General features: G+C 38.9%; 1 long non-coding RNA gene across 1 annotated transcript; it reads left to right on the top strand.

The window, feature by feature from the left end:
- Window positions 1–2,297: 2,297 nt before the first annotated feature.
- Window positions 2,298–20,573, top strand: LOC113896026. The gene is made up of 4 exons (XR_003511984.1): window positions 2,298–2,609; window positions 3,910–3,983; window positions 4,835–4,968; window positions 19,132–20,573. It is a non-coding gene; the product is annotated as an uncharacterized LOC113896026 (long non-coding RNA).
- The last annotated feature ends 4,228 nt before the right edge of the window (window positions 20,574–24,801 follow it).

Consider the following 24,801-nt stretch of genomic DNA (forward strand, 5'->3'; position numbering starts at 1 on the left):
AACAACTAGTTCAAATAAAGAGTCATGACTTAAAGAAGAAGAAACATAAATATTCATGGAAATATATTCACAAGATAAATTGAAACCAGAAGTTATTCTCACGAGTGTAACACCTGCCTAAGTGAGCAATGTCCACATGCCCTTCACCTTCTATTTAATACCTGATTTTTCCCTGGACACTTCTAAATGCAGTGATTTGCTCTTGGTCAACATCCTAATCAATATGATCATGTCTCTCAAATTTCATCCTTTACTTTGAAGTCACCCTTTGACTCATAAGGAATTTCCACCCTTCCTTACAGCTGTTGAGAGGGGAGTCCTCACAAGAGGAAGTAGCCCCAAATGCTCTCCCCACTTCCTTCCTGGCATGTCACTCCTGGGTCTGGGTCATCCAGCTGCATCCAGGAGTCCCAGAGGATGTTGTGAAAATTACATACAGTGTAAATGGTCTAGGTCACAACTTCTTTGGAGCCGTATCTTCTAGTTTTCACATTAAAATTAATCAGAAAGTCCAAGAACTTAACAGACATTTGTTGAAACTGGCATCAGTGAAAAATATTTACTATGAATGTATTCATTGCATATCATTTCAAGGTTCTCACTATTTTCTGTAGTTTTCTCATTAGACAGGTACAAAAATTATTAAGGTAGACAAGCAAGTGGTATTATCTTCATTTTGTTAAATTGTGACAAAGGTGCTTTCTTAAAAGATTTTGGAACAGATATTCATTCCCAGATTGGGCTTTTTTTTTTAATCAAAGCACCCATAAAGGGTGTGCACTGAAAAAGAAAATGGACACATACATCATTTGCTTTATTAGAAAAGAACATTTAGGGGTTGCATGCAATAACAACCTAATATGATGGTGGTTCAGGAAGCTTTTCTAAGCTAGCTAATTGGATTGGGTTAATATTCAGCTGACTTTTCCATACTTTTTTTTCTCAAAATCTTTGGCATTTAAAGTTGTCAAAATAATACTTGAAGCAATAAAAACAACCTTTAACAATCTATCTCAAATAGGATAGTGTTTACATGTCAATCCCCAACTCCCTGTCTATCTCTCCACCCCGCTTCACCCCACCCCATAACCATAAGTTCCTTCTTCAAGTCTGTAAGTCTGTTTCTGCTTTGTAAATAAGTTCATTTTTATTCACTCTTTTTTTAGATTCTGCACATATGTTATATAATATGATATTTCTCTTTCTCTGTCTGACTTACTTCCTAAATTTGCCACTATTACTTTAAGAAAGCTAGTCTTACACTTATTAAATAAATCTAGTCATGCCTTGACATGTGCAAGATTTTCTGGAATTTTTTTTTCTTAATATTTTTGATCTGCGGTTGGTTGAATCTAAAGATGTGGAACCAGGGATATGGAGGGTTGGCTGTACATATTTAAGCCTGTACAGCTGTCCTTTTGGCTTCATGTTTGAACTTTAACATTCTGAAAATTTCAAATATAGTCTACCCATGGTTCCCATGAGGTTCATTGTGTTGATTCAACCATTTCTTTATTTTTTCCACATCCCCCACCATTTTCAGCAAACATCTCTTAATTCCTCAGTCCTTTAAATCTTTCTGATTTAAACCACACTTGAACTCCTGTTTGAGCAAAACAAGCAAACAAATAAAAAATGGTGTAAAATTAGTTGTAGAAATTGCCTTAAGATAAGACTGTAAACAGAATTATTTTTAAATGTCTTAGGTTTATCTTTTCCAGATATGCCAATCTCAGGGCAGAGATCGGTTAGGAAAGAGCTTTTGTGACTGCTCTTTCTCTGAGATTCAAAAAATAAAATAAATTCTGATGCTCAATTCCAAGACAAGTGATAAAGATCAAAGACTCATTTTATTACAATATTTTTATTTTTATTGAACAGATTCACTTTGTATCTTGGCTTGCATTTGGAATGTTTACCTTTTAATAAGTGATCTGTTTAAATGTGGATCAGAGAACAAGGGTTTCTGTTTTACAGTTCAACTTTTGACCTTGGGGGATGAATGGGTGGAGGCTAAGAGGAAAAGTCCACTGTGTTTTTTCTGAACTTTTTACCCTTAAAAAAAATGAGCAAGTTTAAAGTTCACACAGTGCACAAGAGGTCTCCACTGGGGATTTCTGGTATTATTAACTTCCTGACCTCAGATAATTAAAAAGAAAGAGCAGAGCCACCTCAGACTATGACTCAACTTTGAACTTTTAACCTTCCAAGTAAAGGATTTAAATTGTAAATGGTAGACCTTGGAAGCTTTCTTATTGCTATTAACTTCTTTCATCCCTTGTCATGAAGTTATAATTTAGGCCAAAAGCAGAGCCCAATCTTTCCTTTTTATTTACTTAACCTCCTTTAGCAGAAAAGACTGAGAACACCACTTACCTAGAAATGACAGGTATTCTGATGAAAGAAGTTAGACTCAAAGGGTCATTGAATTTTGGAACTAGAAGCCACCCTAGATGGTCTATCCGGGCTCCTCAGCTGTGAAGAGAATAGAGAACCAGGGAGGCCCAAGAATTCCTTACCCTCAGGCACGTCACGGGAGAACAGAAGAGCTTCCCTGATTCAGTAGCTGTGTTTGCTTCTGTTGTAGAGGGATTCAAGCATGATTGGGGGTAAGAAATATTTCCCTAGGTAGCATAGGGGTCTAGAGAATCTGCGACTTTTATTTTTATGTTAAAATTCATAAAGTGATATGGTTGCCTGCTCAGGGAGAGGGAAGGATGGGGGGAAAGGATAGTTAGGGAGTTTGGGATGGTCATGTACACACTGATATATTTAAAATGCATAACCAATAAGGACCTACTGTATAGCACAGGGAATTGTGCTCAATGTTATGTGGCAGCCTGGATGGGAGGGGGTTTGGGAGAATGGATGCATGCATATGTATGGCTGAGTCCCTTTGCTGTTCACCTGAAACTATCAAAATATAGCTAATTGGCTATACCCCAGTGAGAATCCCAGGGACTGGGGAGGGAGGCGGGCCTGGTGGGCTGCCGTCTATGGGGTGGCATAGAGTTGGACATGACTGAAGTGACTTAGCAGCAGCAGCAGCAGCAGCAATAAAATAAAAAATTAAAAAAGATAAAAATCATAAAATGGAAACACACACACACACACACACACACTAGTTAGAGAGGCCAGAGGCCCGTGTTCTTCATAATTGTTTTGTGTAAGCTTGAAAACTTATTTAACTTTCCCAAGTCGTGATTTGCTTGGTTGTCAGATGGAATGTAGTTGGGAGGCGGTAATAAGTCCGTAAGACTCCTTTGTGTTATGACATTTTTTGGTTCAATGGCATCTCAGCCTTAAGAATTCCTGCTACGTTCATGTGTAAACACTGTATAGATACACAATTCTCAGCAACAGCTGGGTTTTCTTAACACAGAGGGCAGGGCCTATATGGTTGTGATTTTTGGGTGATTGGTTACATGATGCTGGGTTTGGCATTGAAGATGAGGCTCTCCTTGCTTTAAGAAAAGACAAAAATCTCAAAGGAAAAGTGGGAATATCATGTAATGAGACGTAAGGACCAGGGAAAAGAACAAAAGAACCAGGACAAAGAAAGGAGGGAAGACCTGGAGAATAGGCATTAGAAAGGAGGGCAAGAAAGACATGGAAGCCCCCTCAGTTGGATGGGGGCTCAGCCGGTGCTTATGCTTCCGAGAAAGCCCACAAGGATGTTGCGAATCTGGGGGAGCCACATGCTCTTCACACCAAAGCTGAGACAGGCAGCTCTTGCTGGTGCCCTTACAACACACCGCGTGTAACAGAGCCAGTCATCCCGGGGGCCGCTCTTCCATCCTGCTATTTGCTAACACCTTTATTGCCTCCAGTTAGTTACTCACACCGCTCTCATTCCCATCTGTCAAGGAGAGCTCCCTTCCAACATTCTGTCCTTCTTTGCTTCTACAGAAGAGATCCTCCCGGTGTGATTGCAAACCTCAGAGCTGATACAGAGCTTCGAGATGAGGCAAGTTTGGAGTGGGGTGAGCAATGATTTTCTCATTTCCTGGTTCCAAGAAGCAAGGGGGATGTGACTGTAAGATCCTTCCTGAAGCCCTCCTGCTGAGATAGCTGTAGAGGGGAGAAGGGAATGAGAGCACCATGGCTGGCTGGCTAGAGACCTGTCTGTTCAGGCCCTCTATAACCAGGGCCTGGGGTCACTGCCTGGATAAAGTGTCAACAGCTGTAATTGACTCTGATCACGTCACAGACATTTACCCACCCAGCTCTCCCGCTAGCACTAACCTACTTCTGCTTCACGACTTCCTCTGTTCTTCTCCCTCCTCCTAGGGCCGGACAAGGCAGGTGATTACTATTTAAGCAAGAGATGGCACTAATATGAATATCTCTGGTCAGGTGATTGATGTCACAGACCAGTGGGCTGCAAATAACTCTGCTTCGGGGTTTTTGGTGGGCAAAATTACCCAGTTGTTTTCCCTGCTCGGTAAGGCCCATACATTCACTTAATTCTTGCCACATTCCTGTGGAGATGTCTGGTGTGCCTTCATGTTAACCTCAAGATCCCCTGAGGAGGGAGGTCACAGGTCACCAAGCAGAGCAGGGACTGTCATCATAAAACAAGTCATATTGCCTCACTGACACTTTGATCAACATCTAGAAAGGAAAGAAATAAGGGCTGGGTTTTGTCTGCCACCTACTTCTGCCTACAATGGAAAACATCACAATGCAAAGAAGAAATGTTGTACTTGTGAAATTAAAAAAAAATGTTTATGCCTCTATTCTCAGTGATGGGCTAGAGCAAATTACTGATGGCTCAATTCAGGGTGATGATGATAATGTTTGTTAAAATTTACTCATTTTTCTTTTTTAAAAGTATCTGTACCTTAAGGCAACAGAAGAAGAACAGAGAGTCAAGCACAACCCAGAGTTCCAGTGCCAAATGAGTCAGTATGTGAATTATCTGCAGTGAAGACTCACCTCAAGACAAGCCCAAAGACCCCCCTGCAGGTAGGAGAGTCCGAGTGTTGTGACGTGTGGCCAAGCCCCACACCCCATTTCTGAGCTGCTGCAGCCACACTTGAGGTCAGTGGGAGGGCAGTGGGCACTAAATACCTTTGCTGCCTCTCCCAACAATCCTAACTCAGCTGACAAACGAAGACCTTGCTCCCAGAGGCAGTGGAAGCCTGATGGATTCTCTACAGCTGCCTATTGTCTCTGGCAATATGACCTCTTTTGGCATGATTGTTTGAATTGATGATAACATTTTTTTTTTAAGTTCTTACTGAAGTTTTTACTCTTAAAAAAAAAAGAGCAAAAATGAACAAAGAGTAAAGTTCACCCAGCACACAAGAGGTCTCCCAAAAAGTCCTTGTTCTCTGTCTTCTTTCTCTATACATTTAGAAAAAAAAAATAGATCTGCATTTATCTGTCTGATATTTTTCCTTTGGTTGGAGGCACCCCGCTGGCAAGCAGAAGTCATCTTTGGTGATTAAGTAGAATATCTACCCAAGTGCCAGGAGCTCCAGAAACCTTAATGGCACTTTGGCAAGCATGGCAGCAGTAATTGTACAGCAGGTACAATGGATGGGGGATGTTGGGAGTGCAAAGAGCTGTAATCTTCTCCCTTCTTTCCCCCAGCAGCTCTGAAAAAAGTGGACTAGGATCTAAATTAGGTGTTCTTTTAGATTACAATTTGTCACACCTAGTGCAAGTGACACCTTCAGGCTGCCAGATTCCAGCTGGAAATTTGCTGGTGTTTAGAGATGGCAGTTGGCTCATTGATTCATTGAATTGGTCATCCAAATAACATGGATCATGCCCATCAAAAAGATCTGTCAGTCTTTGGACACAGGGATCGTTGGGTGATCCCTGAGATATAAAAGAGTAAGCTTGGGATTATCACCGCTAAATGACTGTTTATTACGGACTTCTAGGCATAGGGCATACCCTAGATGTTTTCCGACCTTTACCTTTGATAGAGTATTGAAAACTAGATTTGATGTTCCTTGTGAAGGATTAAAGAAACTGGTTCATCATACCCCCAAGAGGAAAATTAGGAGTTTCCCCCACAAATTTATAGTAGTCATATAGATGGACCTTCTTCTCATCTCCCTCGCACTGCCTTGAGTTGAGGGAAATGGAGTTGGGCTAAAGTTGTGCTAATTTATGTACTGCGTGCATGCTAAGTCACTTCGGTTGTGTCCGACTCTTTGTGACCCCTGCACTGTAGCCCTCCAGGCTCCTCTGTCCATGGGATTCTCCCGAGAATACTGGAGCGGGTTGCCATGCCCTTCTCCAAGGGATCTTCCTGACCCAGAGATTGAACCTGTGTCTTTTATACCTCCTGCATTGGCAAGTGGGTTCTTTACCACTAGCACCACCTACAAACGCAAGGCATCATATGGATAAAAGATCAATTGAACATGGGCCATCCTTGACCTAAAGGGAGAAAAACCTTTTCACATGCAATTGCAATATAAGAATAATTCTGGTAACAGTGGTATGAGAAAATGGACAGTCTATGGTAAGTTGTTTATAAGATCCCAGAAAGAAAAGTTATTTCCTGAATATAAAAAGATAGATATAAACATAAGTTAAAGATAATAATATAGAGTTTTTAAAAATGCAGGCACTGCTTTGTAAATGTTAGAAAACAATTGAGACAAGAATTCTAAAAATTGAGCAAGCAAGATGGATTAAGCTAATATAGTAAATAGTAATTCCTTAGACTCTTGAAAATGGTAGTGTTTGAAGTTTGCTTTTTTTTTATTAAAGATTCCAGGAAACTAGAGGCTTTTGGGTAATGTTTAAGTCATTGGGAATTGATCTGACATTTAATGGCAGAACGTTGACTGTCTAAGGTCAATGGGTCAGGTCACCTCCATTACCTAACCTTAGCTGGTCTCTCTTTCCATGACATATCAGAGTATTGATCTGGGTTATTATGTGAGGTTGGGCATGGAGTTCTCTATCTTTATTTTAAACTTCTTAAAAAACAGAGTCTAACATATTATATCCTGCCATGATTTGCATTTTTATGTGATCCCACTGAAGGGGTGTGCTCTGTCTCTTATTTGTCCTTCAACTTTGCCTGTACTCCCTTGACAAAACTTGAGTCTTCTTCTGACACTCTCTACCCAATGTCCATTCACTGGGGGTCTTTCTTAGCATTCTGTAGGCTTTTATTTTATGTTTTGCCTTCAAACTTCATTGATCCTCCAAACTTCAGTGATGCTACAAGAAGTGTAGTCAGTTTTGATGTTCACTGAGCTGTGATACTGACTCGAATAAAATTTGCTATCTATATTGATAAACCTGCCTTTACATTTCAGACCCATTTTCAACAGAAGTGTCCTAGCTTAACTGTGATATATATTCAACCCTTACTTATATACTTTCTGTTTGGACTCTGTTTGAAGATTGCTTTTTTTCAGTCTATCTGTTAGTCATGTTTTATCTGAATGTGGAAATGCTGGGCATTGGCTTCATAGGTTCACACTCAGTCTTAGATTTGAACAATGAAGGAATGATATTTTTTATATTGAAGTATAGTTGATTTACAATGTTTTGGTATACGGCAAACTGATTCATTTATGTGTACATATATATATATGTGTGTGTGTGTGTGTCTGTGTGTATATATATGTATATATATATTGTTTTTCACATCCTTTTCCATTATAGGTTACTACAAGATATTGAAAATAGTTTCCTATGATGTACAGTAGGAGCTTGTTGCTTATTTACTTTATATACAGTAGTGCATATCTGTTAATCCCCAACTCCAAATCCATCCCTCCCTCCCACCCCGCTATTTGACAACCACAAGTGAGTTCTCTGTGTTTGTGCATCTATTTCTGTTTCATAAATAAGTTCATTTGTATCATATTTTAGATTCCACATGTAAATGATATCATGTGGTATTTGTCTTTGTCTGACTTTACTTAGTATGATAATCTCTGCTGCTGCTGCTGCTAAGTCACTTCAGTCGTGTCCGACTCTGTGCGACTCCAGAGACGGCAGCCCACCAGCCTCCCCTATCCCTGGGATTCTCCAGGGAAGAACACTGGAGTAGGTTGCCATTTCCTTCTCCAATGCATGAAAGTGAAAAGTGAAAGTGAAGTTGCTCAGTCGTGTCTGACTCCTAGCGACCCCATGGACTGCAGCACCCCAGGCCCCTCCGTCCATGGGATTTTCCAGGCAAGAGTACTGGAGTGGGGTGCCATTGATAATCTCTAGGTCCATCCATATTGCTGAAAATGGTGTTATTTTGTTATTTTTTATAACTGAGTAATAGTCCAATGAAAGAATAATTTAATTTAATTTCTAACACTAAAATATAGTGTTAGACTAAATATAGACTAAAATATGTTAGTATTAGACACTAAAAATATAAATATTTTTATCTTTTCCAAACAGCTTTCAGATATATTTTCTTATTTTACTCTCATAACTCATCTAGGAAATAAGAGTATACACTAATTTATGAGATCAAGAAAATACATTGTCATTACAGATGAATAATATATAGGAATACTTTGCTCTGCAAAGGGCCCAGAACAATTGATTCTTGAACCTGCATCTTACCCTGTGCTGTGCTCACACTCTCTGTTGTGTTCAACTCTTTGTGACCCCATGGACTGTAGCCCACCAGGCTCCTCTGTCCGTGGGATTTCCCGAGCAAGACAACTGAAGTGGTGCCTTTCCCGCTTCAGGGATCTTCCCGACCCAGGGATCGAACCTGTGTTTCTTACATCTCCTGCATTGGCAGGAGCCAATGGGCAAAGGGCCCAGAACAATTGATTCTTGAACCTGCATCTTACCCTGTGCCGTGCTCACACTCTCTGCTGTGTTCAACTCTTTGTGACCCTATGGACTGTAGCCCACCGGGCTCCTCTGTCCATAGGATTTCCCAAGACTACTGAAGTGGTGCCTTTCCCGCTTCAGGGATCTTCCCGACCCAGGGATTGAACCTACGTTGCTTACATCTCCTGCATTGGCAGGTGGGTTCTTCATCACTAGTGCCACCTAGAAAGGTGTGGTTGAGATTACAAGTTGTCCACCCCAATCTGCGCTCCACTGCTTCTGAAGTAAGATCATGTCATAACTGGGATGAAGCGTTCCAGCCAACGACTGTATTTTCCTGCTTCCTCTGCCGCTGGTTGTGACCCTAACACTAAGCTCTCTCCAGAGAGTGTGAGCAAAAGTGATAGATGCCACTCAAGACTTGCCTTGAAAACTTGCACGCTCACTTCTACAGCTTTTATTTTTCTTTCCCATGGACAGGATGGACCTTAAGAACCACATGTTGAAGATGGAAGGATTAGTCTCATTCGGGGTGGGGTTCCTGCATGACTGAGTGGAGCGGGGTCTCCCCACTATCTCCTTTCCCTCTCAGATTGTTAGTTAAAAGATAAATTCACTTGTATTTTATTTCAACCACTACATTTTCAGGGATATTTGTTTAGTAGTTTAAATAATATGGACAGCTACTTGATCTGACTAGGAAAACCTTCAAGAGCATTTAGGTCAGGGCTGATGATGAGACTGAAAATGATCAAGTCCTGACTTTTCACCCTCTCTCCATCATATATTTGATGGGGAGGAAAAAGGTTAGGAGCACAGGAGAGAAGGATGAAAGATAGGTAGGTCAAAGGTGAGGGAGGCAGTGTAGGGCAAGAGTTGAACTACCGAGATGTTTTCACTTCCTCAGAAATGAGTGAACTAAAAACGTTTTTTTGAACCAAAGAGGGAGGCAGCTGGGGGAAGTACGGAGCTGGAGATTGGGTTTAGCAGATGTAAGTTTATCGAATGGATAAACAACAAAGCCCTTCTGTATAGGCAACTATATTCAATATCCCATGACAAACCATAATGGAAAAGAATATATTTGTGAGTCACTTTGTGACAGAAATTAATAAAGCATTGTAAATCAGCTATAATTCAATTAAAAATTTTAATTGAACAGAAACACCCCCCCACCACCTTTTTTAAAAAATACATATAGTCTTCATTGAGTATTCTAAACTCATGGGATCTTACCAGCTAATAAATTCTAAATTCCTTGTGTTTGATGCACTCTTTGTTCCAGTGAGTCAAACACCAAGAATTTAGCCAGGGTTCTAAAATAAGCACTAGGAGAGCAGTCGCACTGGATTGCTAGTGTTGCAGAAAGTAACCTTCACGTTTACTTCTTAAGTCTTTTCCAGTCAAATTGTGCCTTTTTTCTGTAACATGTGTCACTTAGATTTTATCTTAGTAGGTCATCTCAAAAGTCTCGCGTGCTAGAATCCAGAGAAATAGAGAGATAAGCATCACCAACACTTATTGTTGATACAACTACTTAATATCGTCCAGAGATTGCTCACACAAATGCATTCACATGAGAACAGGGCCAGATAGAGACTTTAAAGGGCTCTCACAGGTGAAACCATGGGGGCAGTATGTGCCTTAACCCACAGTCATCACTGCCCTAATAGTATCTGACCTGAACCTGGCAGAGCTTCAGAAAAAGCCATGTGTTCAGGCTAAAACGAGAATGAGAAAAAAGGAGAACGTTGCTCTTTTCTAATGTGGTAAATAGGGCATGAAAGTTTTATAGTTTGCTAGTAGAACCAGTTTTACAAGTTTCCTATTTACCCATAGGGCTTACTTAGCCTTAAGGGAGAAAACGATGTTTTTAGTCAGAAAATGCCTGAAGATTTTTGGTACAATGTTTGAATTTGGTACACAGAATGAAGAGCTAGATTAAAGTTGTTATGTCTACATTTATTGGGACAAAGTGGAAACTAGAATTATTGCATTAAAATTTCGTGCATGTGTGCCATGCTTCCCATGTCTGTTTTTGGCAAGGGGAAGTGAAAAAGAAGGCTTCTTATGTGTCCCCTTAAACTCTATAGACTTAGGGGGGCCCAAACCCTCTCCATTGAAAATCTGAATATAACTTCACAGCTGGCCTTCCCTATTCAGGGCTCTACATCCACAAACTCAACCAGCATGGATCATGTAGCACTGTGGTAGTGGCTTAGTTGCTAAGTCATGTCCTATTTCTTGTGAACCCCATGGACTGTAGCCCACCAGGCTTCTCTGTACCAAGGATTTTCTAGGCAAGAATACCGGAAAGGGTTGCCATTTCCTTCTCCAAGGATCTTCCCAACACAGGGATCAAACCTGGGTCTCCTGCATTGCAGGCAGATTCTTTACCAACTGAGCTACTGTAGTACTGTAGTACGTATTTATTTTTAAAAAAGATCCATTCATAAGTGGACCCGTACAGCTCAAACCTGTGTTGTTCAAGGGTCAACTGTATTACTTTGGTAGAATCCTCATATTCATTTAAATTGCTCTCCCAGATTGTTCATTTTAAATATTAAGAAGTGATTATTCATTTAATGGAGCTGGGTCTTTGACTTTTCTCGGTTTGGAGAAGAAATAACTTTAAGAAATTCCCCACCAGGTATCAATATGTGTGCCCCTCTGGGTGAGTGTATGAGAGAAAGACAATGACACAGAAATGACACAGAGAGAGGAGACAGAAACCATGATGTCTTAAGGTAATAAAATCACCTGCAAAGCTGTTGAACAATAGTATATTTGCACATCAAGTTTCTTTTTCCTTCAAGTTTCAGTATCACTCAGCTGAGTTGACTTCTCAGTATGTCTGCTCTTGCCGACAGTTCTGAGGAGAGAGCAGAGCAAGAGACAGACGAGGAGAAAAGGACTCTATGTATGTTTATACGTAAAGTTCATCTTATTCATTCCTCTGTGTTCATTCAGTTAGTGGGAAGAACTCTCATATCAGTTCTTTCCTTTAACAACTTCTCTGTTTTGACAAAGATGAATCAACGTCAGCTTTTTGTGACCCTTAGGGAAATATTCTATATCTAGTGATGAAATTGATTTTATTAAAGCTAGTGTGAAATCTCTGATTCCCCAGGAAGAAAATTATATTTTTCCTCACTGAAGATTGAATCAGAAAAAAATAACCTGAATAAATATTATATTCAATTTTAAAAGATATAAATACAGAGTATGCAGGGATTATCTTTAAACTTCAAGCTGGGAACTAAATACACTTACATATTGACCTAGAGGAGCCTGGTGAGCTGCAGTCCATGGCATTGCAGAGTCGGACACGACTAAGCAACACCAGTAGTTTACATATTCTTAATTGAGAATAGTGATAAAATTTATAAAGACTCACTAATAGAGTGTTATCTGCTCATAAATTTCATTACACTTAAATAACATTTTTTTCTGAATCAGGAACAAAGTGTCTTTCTTCCTTCCTTTGTTTGAGGAGCTAAAATAAGTTTTTGTCCTTAACTTTTATCTTAAAGCTCTGCCTATGCAGCTCATAGCCGGTTTTACAAGATATCTTTAGGTCTTCTTCCACAAGGACCTCTCTGATATTTAGAGCCAATCCTGGCAGGAGTTTTGAAGTTTTAAAACAATCACAAAGTTTTCTTGTTTCAAATGATTCTCCAGGACTGTGAGAACTCAGGTATGCTGGAAAGGTACTTGAAAAGAACAAGAAGTTCAAGATGGCTTTGTTCTATTCAAATTAGAGTAGCTGCTTTACTGCTACAAATATTTTCTCCCCCAGTAAAAGCTGTTTCTCTGTGTTTTTCCCCATCCCCCAAACTTAGCATTTTAGATCACACATGCACACAAGAAATGTAGCAGTCCTATCAACAAGTAGTCCATATTTTTGTTAAGTAAACTGGGGAAATTAGAACTGATTTCTTATTACTGAAAAGATGCTGTTGTCAGAATAAATGACTGCTTGAGCAAGAAGGGGAAATTCAGCCGCTTGTCACCCCCCGCCCCATCTCTCAGGGCAAGGCTGCATTCAGGCTAAAAATGAAAGGCTGACCAGTTGAAAATGAAGAGTCTTTATATATTCTTTGGGACTCAATTCTTATTTCATTGTCTCCTAGGAAGGAGACCGTGTTTTCCCTCCCAAGCAACGAGCAGCAGAGGGTATCTTTTCTTGGACAAGCTGAAATTTGTCTCCTTGTCAGAGGACACGGACGAGGTCAGAGAAGACATCTGCCTCCCAGAACCAAAGTGCAGAAATGGTGATTCTGGTTCATGACAAGAATGACGAGTTCTCATCGGCAGAGCAATCTAGCAAGACACCATCTTGCTCACTGGACCATAAATTGCAGCTTTGATTTAAAAATTATATACAGGACTTTTTGAGGCATGCCAAGGACCCCTTTCCCATTTTAGTGTCACCAGTGGTTAGTTTGCTTATTACATGTGACATCATTTTTTAAGAGCCACGAAACTATGCAAAGAATAGAAAGACCATAATATGGTCCAAGGGGATACCACTGCTCAAAAAGCAAAAATGCCAGTGGATTAAACATGTCCTCTGCATGGGCAGAGGGGCCCTGTGGGCTACCGTCCATGGCGTCACAAAGAGTCAGACATGACTGAGTGACTAACACACTGCAGGGATTAAAAATAGTAAACTATTTGAAACCGAAGGAATGTGATTGGAATATTTCTACATGTCTTTTCGCTCAAACTTTTTATTTTGAAAAATTGAAAATGTACAGAAAATTGCAAGTACATGCATATGTCCTTAATGTTGGTGGTGTTGTTTAGTCACTCAGTCATTTCCAACTCTTTTTACAACCCCGTGGACTGTAACCTACCAGGCTCCTCTGTCCATGGGATTCTCCAGGCAAGAATCCCACTGGAGTGGGTTGCCATGCCCTCCTCCAGGGGATCTCCCTGACCCAGGGATTGAATCGCATCTCCTGCAATGTCTCCTGCATTGCCAGGCAGGTTCTTTACCACTGCTGCTGCTGCTAAGTCACTTCAGTCGTGTCCAACTCTGTGCGACCCCAGAGATGGCAGCCCACCAGGCGCCCCCTTCCCTGGGGGCGTTCCAGGGAAGAACACTGGAGTGGGTTGCCATTTCCTTCTCCAATGCATGAAAGTGAAATGTGAAAGTGAAGTTGCTCAGTCGTGTCTGACTCTTAGCTACCCCATGGACTGCAGCCTACCAGGCTCCTCCGTCCATGGGATTTGCCAGGCAAGAGTACTGGAGTGGGGTGTCATTGCCTTCTCTTTACCACTAAGCCACCAGAAAAGATACAAATAGGGTATCCTCTATCCATAGTGGCTATTTGGCACTTGGAAGCGACTAGTCCATTCTGAGCTGTCCTGTTCTATATGCCTTTCTAAAATTAAATACTTCCTAGAGTTTTCTGAAAAGTGAGTAGAATCTTGGCCCCTAAACCAAGCAGATAAAAATTATATATATATGTATAACATATTACATATGCACAAATATACATGGATTTATATTAATAAATATAAAGAACATGTATGTGTATATCTCTGAGTACATATGTTTCTCCATGGATCTAGTCTTCATTTTCAGTAAATCACTGAGGAAAAGGTGATTGTTTAGAAAGGCAGGATGAAAGGGTAGTCATTCAGCTTTTAAAATGTTATTCATATTTCTCCTAATGAGTAAATCAAAGCTTTATGATAGTTTTATTTATTCTCACATGAAGTATATAATAAAGTAGAAATAACAGACTATTTCTTTTTTGTAAAATAAAACAAAAACATGTATCAAAAATGGAAAATTTAAACACCAAGACAATGGTGATAATGATTTTACAAGAGAGTTTAGATCTGAAACTTATCTGTTTGAAATCTTTTTTCTTCCTTTTCCTGCTCCAATGCAAGCTAAAACATAAATATAGAATTGTTAAATTCATTTGTAATGAGGTCTAAATCCAATATTCAATATCCAAAGATTCAATACATTGTTGGTAAAAGGGGGCTTCCCAGGTGGCATTAGTGGTAAAGAACTTGCCTGCCAATGCAGGAGATGGAGATATGAGACACGGCTTTGACCCCCGGATCGAGAAAATCCCTTGGAGAAAGGCACAGCAACCCACTCCAGTATTCTTTCCTGGAGAAGCCCATGGACAGAGGAGCTTGATGGGCTATGTTCCATAGGGTCACTAAGAGTTGGATGTGACTTAGCAAGCATGCAGTTACATACCCAAAGGAATGCTGTTTGCTTCTAATTAATCCCTCTCTTTGCAAGATGATTTTTCAAGATTTTTTTTTTTAAGTATACTTTTATTACTATCCACGGAAGTGTTACGTCATGCTTCTTGGTAAGTAGATTTGAACCTTGAAGCTGACAAACTTGTTCAAAACCAAACAGGATGATGAGATTGATAAAACTGCCTGTATTAGTCTGCTTAGGCTGCCATAACAAAATGTCATAGATTGGGTGGTTTACACAACAGAAATTTATTTCCCACAGATCTGGAGGCTAGAAGGCTCAAGATCAAGGTGCCGTCAAGGTAGGTTTCATTCTGAGGCCTCTTCTTTAGGTTGTATGGGGCTGCCTCCTGACTGTGTGCTCACTTGGCCTTCTTTTAGTGTGTAAGCTTGGAGAGAAAAAGAGAGAGAGAGATTTCTTCCTCTTCTTATAAAGCTACCAGTCCTATCAGATTAGGGTCCCACCTAGTACTTGAGCTTAATTTCCTCCTGTAGAGGATGAGATGGTAGGATGGTATCACCAACTCAATGGACATGAGTTTGAGTAAACTCTGGGAGTTGGTGATGGATAGGGAAGCCTGGTGTGCATGACTGAGCGACTGAACTGAACTGAACTGAAGTCCTCCGGAAGATTATCTCCAAACATAGCCAGTTTGGGGAATATGATTGCAACATGTCAGTTTTTGAATGATACAATTTAGTCCATAGCACTATCTGAATTTTTGACCCTCCAAAAGGCACTAGTCATTAAAAAAACAAGGCCAGTTCCATGCATATGTTCGTTTATGGCTTAAACAGCCTAAATGAAAGCGAAAATATGATATACCAGTGTTGTTTGAGAAAATATTCTAACCACTCCTCTTTTAGTTTCAAATCTATAAGGTAAGATATTTCTTTTGCAGGAAACTTGAAAAATGGAGAAAAAATGAAGAAAATTGAAACTATAGTATATTATTAAAACTCTCTGAGAAGCATTTTTGAGAGTGAAAGAAAGTGGAAGTGAATGTGAAATCGTTCAGTTCTGTCTGACTCTATTGTAGCCCACCAGGCTCCTTCTTCTTCCATGGAATTTTCCAGGCAAGAATACTGTAGCCTGCCAGGCTCCTCTGTCCATGGGATTTTCCAGGCAAGAATACTGGAGTGGGTTGCCATTTTCTTCTCCAGGAGATCTTCCCGACTCAGGGATGGAACTCAGGTCTCCCGCATTGCAGGGAGACTCTTTACCCTCTATGCCACCAGGGAATTTTGACAGTACTTTTTCTAAATATATATAAAATATATATGTTTATTTCTAAATATATATAACACATATTTATATATATATTTCTCAAGCTTGGAATTATATATCTGAGAAATATTACATCATGTTTTTTTGTACTTAAAATTTTATTGTGAAAATTTTTCAGAAAAATAATTTGGGGAATTACTGTTGTTTTCATTTTTCATTGTTTTATATGAGACCATGGATTTATCCTTGTTTTCATTTACTCATCTTTGTGCATAAATATTTGGTGCAGGTCTAATTATTTTCTCAGCATAATTCCCAAAGAGGAAAATTACTAGGTCAGAAGATGTCAATAATTTTTGATACTTGATTCATATTGCTGAATAGCTCTCCAGCAATATTGTATCACATGAAACTCTTACATGATATTTGAGAGGGACAAGTTCATTTGCCAGCACTAGTCATTATACTTAAAAACATCTTTCTCAATTTGTAAAGGAGTCTGAATCTGGTTTCATTTTGCAACTGAGAATTGACTGTGTGTGTGTTTATTAGACTTTTTCTCCATTTGGAATTGTCTATTCCCATTTTTGCCTGTTTTTCTTTTCATGGAGTCTAAGTTTCCTTAGTAATTTGTTTTTCTGTTGATTTATTATTGTTCAACTGTTTGTCATATAACACTGCAGTTTATTTTTGCCAGGTTTGCTTTATATTTGTCTGTATTGGGTCTTGGTTGTGGCATGCCGATCTTTGTTGAGTCATGTAAGATATTTTGTTGCCAAGCACAGACACTAACTGTGGTGGGTGGGTTCGGTAGTTGCTGCCTGCAGACTTGGCTGTCCTGCAGCACGTGGGTGGGATCTTAGTTCCTCGACCAGGGATTGAACCTGTGTCGCCTGCATTACAATGTGGATTCTTAACTAGAGGACCACCAGCCAAGTCCCCTGCCAGGTTTTATTTTGACTCTTGATTTTGTGTATTTATTTTATAGAAATTTTCACAACTGTAGTAAATCTATCGATCTTATCCTGCCTGGAAATGATTCTCAAATTTAATGTGCATCACGATCTCTTAGTATTTTCACTAAAACACGGATTTCTGGGCTCTACTATCAGGGAATATTTTTCAATAATCTTTTGGTATGGCTCTGGCAACCATTTCAGCAATAACCCAGCTGACTTTAAATGAAGTAATTAATGAATCACACTGCGAAATATTGCCTTGAAATTTCTTACTTTGCATTAATACTTAGATAAGGCTTCTCATGATAATATCACATATAAATGAAAGTGTGAAAGTGTAGGTCACTCAGTCGTGTCCGACTCTTTGTGACCCATCAACTGTAGCCCACCAAGCTTCTCTGTCCATGGAATTCTCCAGGCAAGAATACTGGAGTGGGTAGCCATTCCCTTCTCCAGGGGATCTTTCCAACCCAGGGATAGAACTAGGCTCTTCTGCATTGCAGGCAGATTCTTTACCATGAGCCACCAGGGAAGCCCAATAGCTATCTATATTTTCTCTTGTTTTCTCACATAGTCATTTTTCTATATCTATCTACTTAGTTCTCCTGGAATTTATTTTACTATATGTTGTATCCCAAAACTTGAACCATTTTCCTAGCACAATTCGTTGAACAGCAACATGTTTCCTCAATAATTTATAATCCCAACTTTATCCTTTACTACAATTTTATAAATATTTGAGCCCTTTGCTGTACATGTTTTTCTGTCCCACTGAATTGTCTATTCTGGATACTGTTTTCATTACTGTATCTTTTTACTGTAACTGTTACTATGAAAAATATCCTGTTCTCAGGATTCTTCTTAGAACTATTTTGGCAATTCTCACCTATATAATTTTAAAACAGTTTGTCATATTAAAATAATTTTTAAAAGTTTATTGGAGCTGTATTTAATATATAAAATATATATATTTTATATCACATCTGTGCAGCATTGTAACTTCTCACCTAAAACTAAGCCCCAAAGGCCACACCTACTAATACTATCATCTTTGGGAATGAAGATTTCAACACATGAATTTTAGGGGATAGAAATATTCAGATTATAGCAACCACAAAGGAAGTTTGGAACCTGTATGGAACTCTGCAACCTCTATGGAAACCCTTGTCTCTTTCCAGCCTCTTATGGCTTGCTGGCCAACTTTGGTGTTCCCTGGCTTGCAGTTGTATAATTCAATTGTCACATGGCATTCTCCTTAGTAATGTATATGTGTATATATATAATTATTAAAACTTTAGAAAATCAGGATATATTTTTATTAATATAAACTCCTAAGCTATTCCAATCAATATTAAAACATGGATACTGATACAGGTTTATTAGATTTTCTCTGTGTAGCCCTCACGTATATACATATATTTGTATACATGAAAATATAAAATTTTTCTCATGCTTTGTACTATTTCGCAAGAGTCCTAATACTCCACAGTTACTAAGGTAGGCAATGTTGTCATAAGATGTCACAAGAGGTCTGAAATGAGACAAGCATTTGCAGTCTATAACCTAATATATCTTTTTCCTTCAGAATTTAGAAAATAATTTTATTTTTTCTATGATTAAGTAAAAAGCTGTTAAAATTCTATTTCCCTTCAAAAATTTCCAGTATAATGAAGACTTCTGAAAAGTTTAAAATTTTCTATGCCAAGCAGGTTCCCTGTATTTAAATATTTATGAGTATATGCAATATATGTCCCCTCTAAAACACAAATAGAATATATTTTATTATTTATTAAGAAAAATTTTGATTAATTAAATAGATATTAGAATTGTACATCACTTTAAGGTTGTTTGATTCAAAAGAGTATTTGGTTTCAGTAATAACTTGCATTATGAAAATACTTCAAAATGTGATCTTATTTCCTTCTCATAATCTCTCCTCAGGAAAGTAAACAGGAACCATTAAAGACGAACCTAGTGCTTCTCAGGGTTACTTCACTGACTCAATCCAACTCTCAAGTGTGCTGGCCTTTTTCCTTTTAAGGACAGAGAAGTCCTGTCTGTGAAGACCATGGTGTCATGCACAGGGAAGCCGCAGCCAGGAAGAGGAAAATCATCGCCTGACCAGGTGCAATATTGCCCCCATCAGGAGCATCTCTGTAATGGAAAGTTGCAATGACTTGTCCAGCTGTTAAAAAAGCAGGAGTTATCTGTTTTGTATATAAAAAAAGGACTTACTGTGTATAGCACAGGAACTCTGTTCCATACTCTGGAATGACCTAATGGGAAAAGAATCTAAAAAAGAATGGATATACGTATAACTAATTCCCTTTGCTGTACAGCAGATGCTGACGCAACAGTGTAAATCAATTCTACTCCCATAAAAAATTTTTCATAGGTTATATTAGCTAATAGTATAATCTCTAAATAAGGAAATGGCTGCTATAAACTAAGAATAAATGAGCTTTATTTTCAGGACATAAATAAATAAAGAAAGAACAGGGGTGCAATCAGGCCAGAGAAAGAACTTTGATCTTCATAAACCAACAGACAACAAATGTAGGAGAGAAATCATTATTTTCTATCAAAACTGGAAGCCCAAATGAATCCTCCCTGATTTAATGTGCAGATTCTGTTATAACGGGTGCCAGCCACAGGGGTTTTCCAACTGTCTCATGATTCTTGAGCAACCTTGCCTTTTCATTTGGCTCTTAGCTGAGCAGGCTGCGGGCTTTCTTGTTTAAATTAGGGAAACTCCCCTCTCCTGGGCACTGGTTGGTGGGAGAACTCCCGGACTTAGGAAGGGGAGCTGCTGTACTTGACTCTAAATGACCCTGAGACTTTGGAACCTTCTGGATAGCACAGTTGCTTACTCTCTTTTTATCAATCTGAAAACCCAGTCAAGCGATACATTTCCAACCCCCTGACTGTCTCATGACCCGCTTGTAGGTATTAGGTCAAACCGTCCAGAAGGACTGTCATAAAGTTGTTGATTGGACTCTGTCTCAGGACAAGTTTACGGTGTCCTGGCAACCTTTATGCTCACATCACCAGCTCTGAGAGGTCAAGGGTATTATGTAGAATCGTAATGTTCTTAAAATTGAATCATGAACTGGGCTATGAGTAGTCTGCTTGTCCCTGATCTAACAGAGAGCATGGCAAATGGCCCAGCTATGTATGCACGTCCCCAAAGTTAAGACGGTAGAAATGAGAAAAGGTTTAGTCAAGGAAGCGAAAGCTTCTACAAAAGCCAAGTCAATACCAAAGAAGCTGTCCATCTCTCTACAGTTGTCACATGTGCCCAAACATTCAGCTAGGTTTTACTTCTTCTTTTCCAATTTGGATTCCTTTTATTTCTTTTTCTGCTCTGATCAAGACAGTATGGTACTGGCACAAAGACAGAAATATAGATCAATGGAACAAAATAGAAAGCCCAGAGATAAATCCACGCACATATGGACACCTTATCTTTGACAAAGGAGGCAAGAATATACAATGGATTAAAGACAATCTCTTCAACAAGTGGTGCTGGGAAAACTGGTCAACCACTTGTAAAAGAATGAAACTAGAACACTTTCTAACACCATACACAAAAATAAACTCAAAATGGATTAAAGATCTAAATGTAAGACCAGAAACTATAAAACTCCTAGAGGAGAACATAGGCAAAACGCTCTCCGACATACATCACAGCAGGATACTCTATGACCCACCTCCCAGAATATTGGAAATAAAAGCAAAAATAAATAAATGGGACCTAATTAAACTTAAAAGCTTCTGCACAACAAAGGAAACTATTAGCAAGGTGAAAAGACAGCCTTCAGAATGGGAGAAAATAATAGCAAATGAAGCAACTGACAAACAACTAATCTCAAAAATATACAAGCAACTCCTACACCTCAATTCCAGAAAAATAAATGACCCAATCAAAAAATGGGCCAAAGAACTAAATAGACATTTCTCCAAAGAAAACATACAGATGGCTAACAAACACATGAAAAGATGCTCAACATCACTCATTATCAGAGAAATGCAAATCAAAATCACTATGAGGTACCATTTCACGCCAGTCAGAATGGCTGCGATCCAAAAGACTACAAGCAATAAATGCTGGAGAGGGTGTGTAGAAAAGGGAACCCTCTTACACTGTTGGTGGGAATGCAAACTAGTACAGCCAATATGGAGAACAGTGTGGAGATTCCTTAAAAAACTGGAAATAGAACTACCTTATGATCCAGCAATCCCACTGCTGGGCACACACACTGAGGAAACCAGAAGGGAAAGAGACACGTGTACCCCAATGTTCATCGCAGCACTGTTTATAATAGCCAGGACATGGAAGCAACCTAGATGTCCATCAGCAGATGAATGGATAAGAAAGCTGTGGTACATATACACAATGGAGTATTACTCAGCCATTAAAAAGAATTCATTTGAATCCGTTCTAATGAGATGGATGAAACTGGAGCCTATTATACAGAGTGAAGTAAGCCAGAAAGAAAAACACCAATACAGTATACTAACACATATATATGGAATTTAGGAAGATGGTAACAATAACCCTGTGTATGAGACAGCAAAAGAGACACTGATGTATAGAACAGTCTTATGGACTCTGTTGCAGAGGGAGAGGGTGGGAAGATTTGGGAGAATGGCATTGAAACATGTATACTATCATGTATGAAACGAGTCGCCAGTCCAGGTTCGATGCACGATACTGGATGCTCGAGGCTGGTGCACTGGGATGACCCAGCGGGATGGTATGGGGAGGGAGGAGGGAGGAGGGTTCAGGATGGGGAGCACATGTATACCTGTGGCGGATTCATTTTGATATTTGGCAAAACCAATACAATATTGTAAAGTTTAAAAATAAAATAAAATAAAATTAAAAAAAATTCAGCTAGGTTGATCTGGAGCAAAATAAAGACAAATGTTATATATGTAGTTTGTTCTAATATAAATGTCACTGTTACAGGACACGAGCTCTCTAGGAGAATCCTTCTGTTTCTATTAATCACACTTTCTTTTGAAACGATAACTAAATGTAAGTGATGTCATTCTACTGCAGATTTTGCTTTACAAATAGGCTTTGAGCATTTAATTATATATGATGGATGTTAATATTTCTATGTTGTATGTGAGAAAGGTTATTATAGTACACAATGTAGTAAAATATTTGTTTTATGGAAAGAGAAATACTCAATCATTTTAATTTACATTCCTGGGCAACTTGGGTCATTCTGCCCCAAGAAGTTCTATTTTCTAAAGAATAGTCTATGGGGTGACTTCCTCATAGATTCAGGTTATAGCATGAAACACACAACCAGGAGACTTTTGCCATGCATAGTACCTTAATTTTCTAGAACAGGACAAAAGACAGTTATAATAAGTAATTTTGAATAAAACTCTGATTTACTATATTATTTTTAAAGACCTCTGTGAGTTTGAGATAATTAGCCCAAATTTTATGCCCTGATATGGTATGAAGAACAAAAAGGAATCTGCTAGTGAAATAGTTTTAAGTGCAATTTTAAAACAATACATTTAAGACTAATTTTTTTTCCTATGATCAAGGAAAGACAAAATACCAAGTTGTCTTTAGGAATATATGTTGGTATGAATGCATTTATTTCAATTAAAGAGAGATATGATACATAAAAAATAATGATAGAAGATTAAATGATATCTTAAATACAGGTAGAGAAAGAGATCTTTCTCCCTGTCTGTCTCTCTCTCTCCTTTTTTTTTCTTTTTGAGCCAATAGGGGAGAAATTAGAGTGGCCAGCAGGGGGCTTCTTTTGGTTTTCTCCTTTAAGCACTAAACTGAAAATATGTTTGAGTCTTGAGTTTTATACACAGGGAATAAAGTCTAAACAAAACATGTTTTTCTTCTCTTTATTGTCCTTTCCTACTTCCCTTCTCACCACTATTTTTTCTCAAGACCTGTAAAATGTGATCCCTGATGTTTAGGTGGGCCACTGCTGGCTCTGCATCCACCCCCATGCCCAATTAAAATTTTATTTTTGAAAACTTCCTGGCAGGCTGGGGAGATTTGGATGATAGGCTTCCAACCAGATATAAATTAAAATTAAATTAAGAGCAAAGGAGTATAGTCTAGTTTGATGATTTAAATGATAGAGAAACTAGTTTCACCCTGAACCGTTTGGGAAGGACTTTCTGAAATGATGGGCTTGAATAATAGTATAAAAGTTAATGAATGGCCATGTAATGTGACATTTTAAAAGAGTATTATGTTTTTGCAGGAATTTGAGAGTGTGTGAAAGGCCTCCAGAACTAATAAGCAGATTCTGATCCATTTGGGAACATAGCTCCAAACCATCTTCCCATCCTGTTTGATTTGCAAAAAGTTTTACTTGTTTTTTACCTTCTTGCGGGGAGGGGGGGCATTTCATAAATGTAGGCTCAATAACTTCACTGATAGTATATAACAATATACCAGAGAGCGAACTAGAGGGAAAATTGTGGCATTTTTGTGTTATCCAATTGAAATCTCAAGATAAATTGAAACTGACCTCCTATAATTTTTCAAATAACCATTGGGTCCTGACAGAGGAGGCAAGCAAGATATCTATAAGCATTTTGAAGTCAGTAATTTCAGGTTCAATACCCATTGTACAAAATTATGTTAGGATTTTGTTTAACCCTGAGAAAATGAAACTTCAATTGTCAGGGTAATACAGGTAATACAGAACATGTCATGTGTCATGTTTCCCAAACTGGGACTTGGGTTTCTGAAACCTCAGGATGAGCCTACAGCTTCTTTCTGTTGTACTGATTTACATGGGGATTTGGGAAAAAAGAAGATAAGTAAATTAACTGTTAAAAGATTTCAGATACTTTTATTCTAACCTAACAATACCATGAGATGCAGTGTGATATAAAATTTAAACGATTTGTCTAAATAAAGTATGAATCTTCAAGAAATTTTGAACTTGCAGTCAGTTCAGTTCAGTCATTCAGTCATGTCCGACTCTTTGTCACCACATGGACTGCAGCACGCCAGGCTTCCCTGTCCATCACCAACTCCTGGAGCTTCTCAAACTCATGTACATCATGTCAGTGATGCCATCCAACCAGCTCATCCTCTGCCGTTCCCTTCTCTTTCCATCTTCAATCTTTCCAGCATCAGGGTCTTTTCAAATGAGTCAGTTCTTCGGATCAGGTGGCAAAAGTATTGGAGTTTCAGCTTCAGCATCAGTCCTTCCAATGAATATTAAGGACTGATTTCCTTTAGGATTGACTGGTTGGATCTTCTTGCAGTCCAAAGGACTCTCAAGAGTCTTCTCCAACACCACAGTTCAAAAGCATCAATTCTTTGGTGCTCAGTTTTCTTTATAGTCCAACTCTCACATCCATACATGGCTACTGGAAAAACCATAGCTTTGTCTAGACAGTCCTTTGTCAGCCAAGTAATGTCTCTGCTTTATAATAAGTTATCTAGGTTGGTCATAGTTTTCCTTCCAAGGAGTAAGCGTCTTTTAATTTCATGGCTGCAGTCACCATCTGCAGTGATTTTGGAGCCCCCCCAAAATGAAGTCTGTCACTGTTTCCATTATTTTCCCATCTATTTGCCATGAAGTGATGGGACCAGAT

This window comes from Bos indicus x Bos taurus, chromosome 1, assembly GCF_003369695.1.
Source record: "Bos indicus x Bos taurus breed Angus x Brahman F1 hybrid chromosome 1, Bos_hybrid_MaternalHap_v2.0, whole genome shotgun sequence".
Lineage (NCBI taxonomy): Eukaryota > Metazoa > Chordata > Mammalia > Artiodactyla > Bovidae > Bos > Bos indicus x Bos taurus.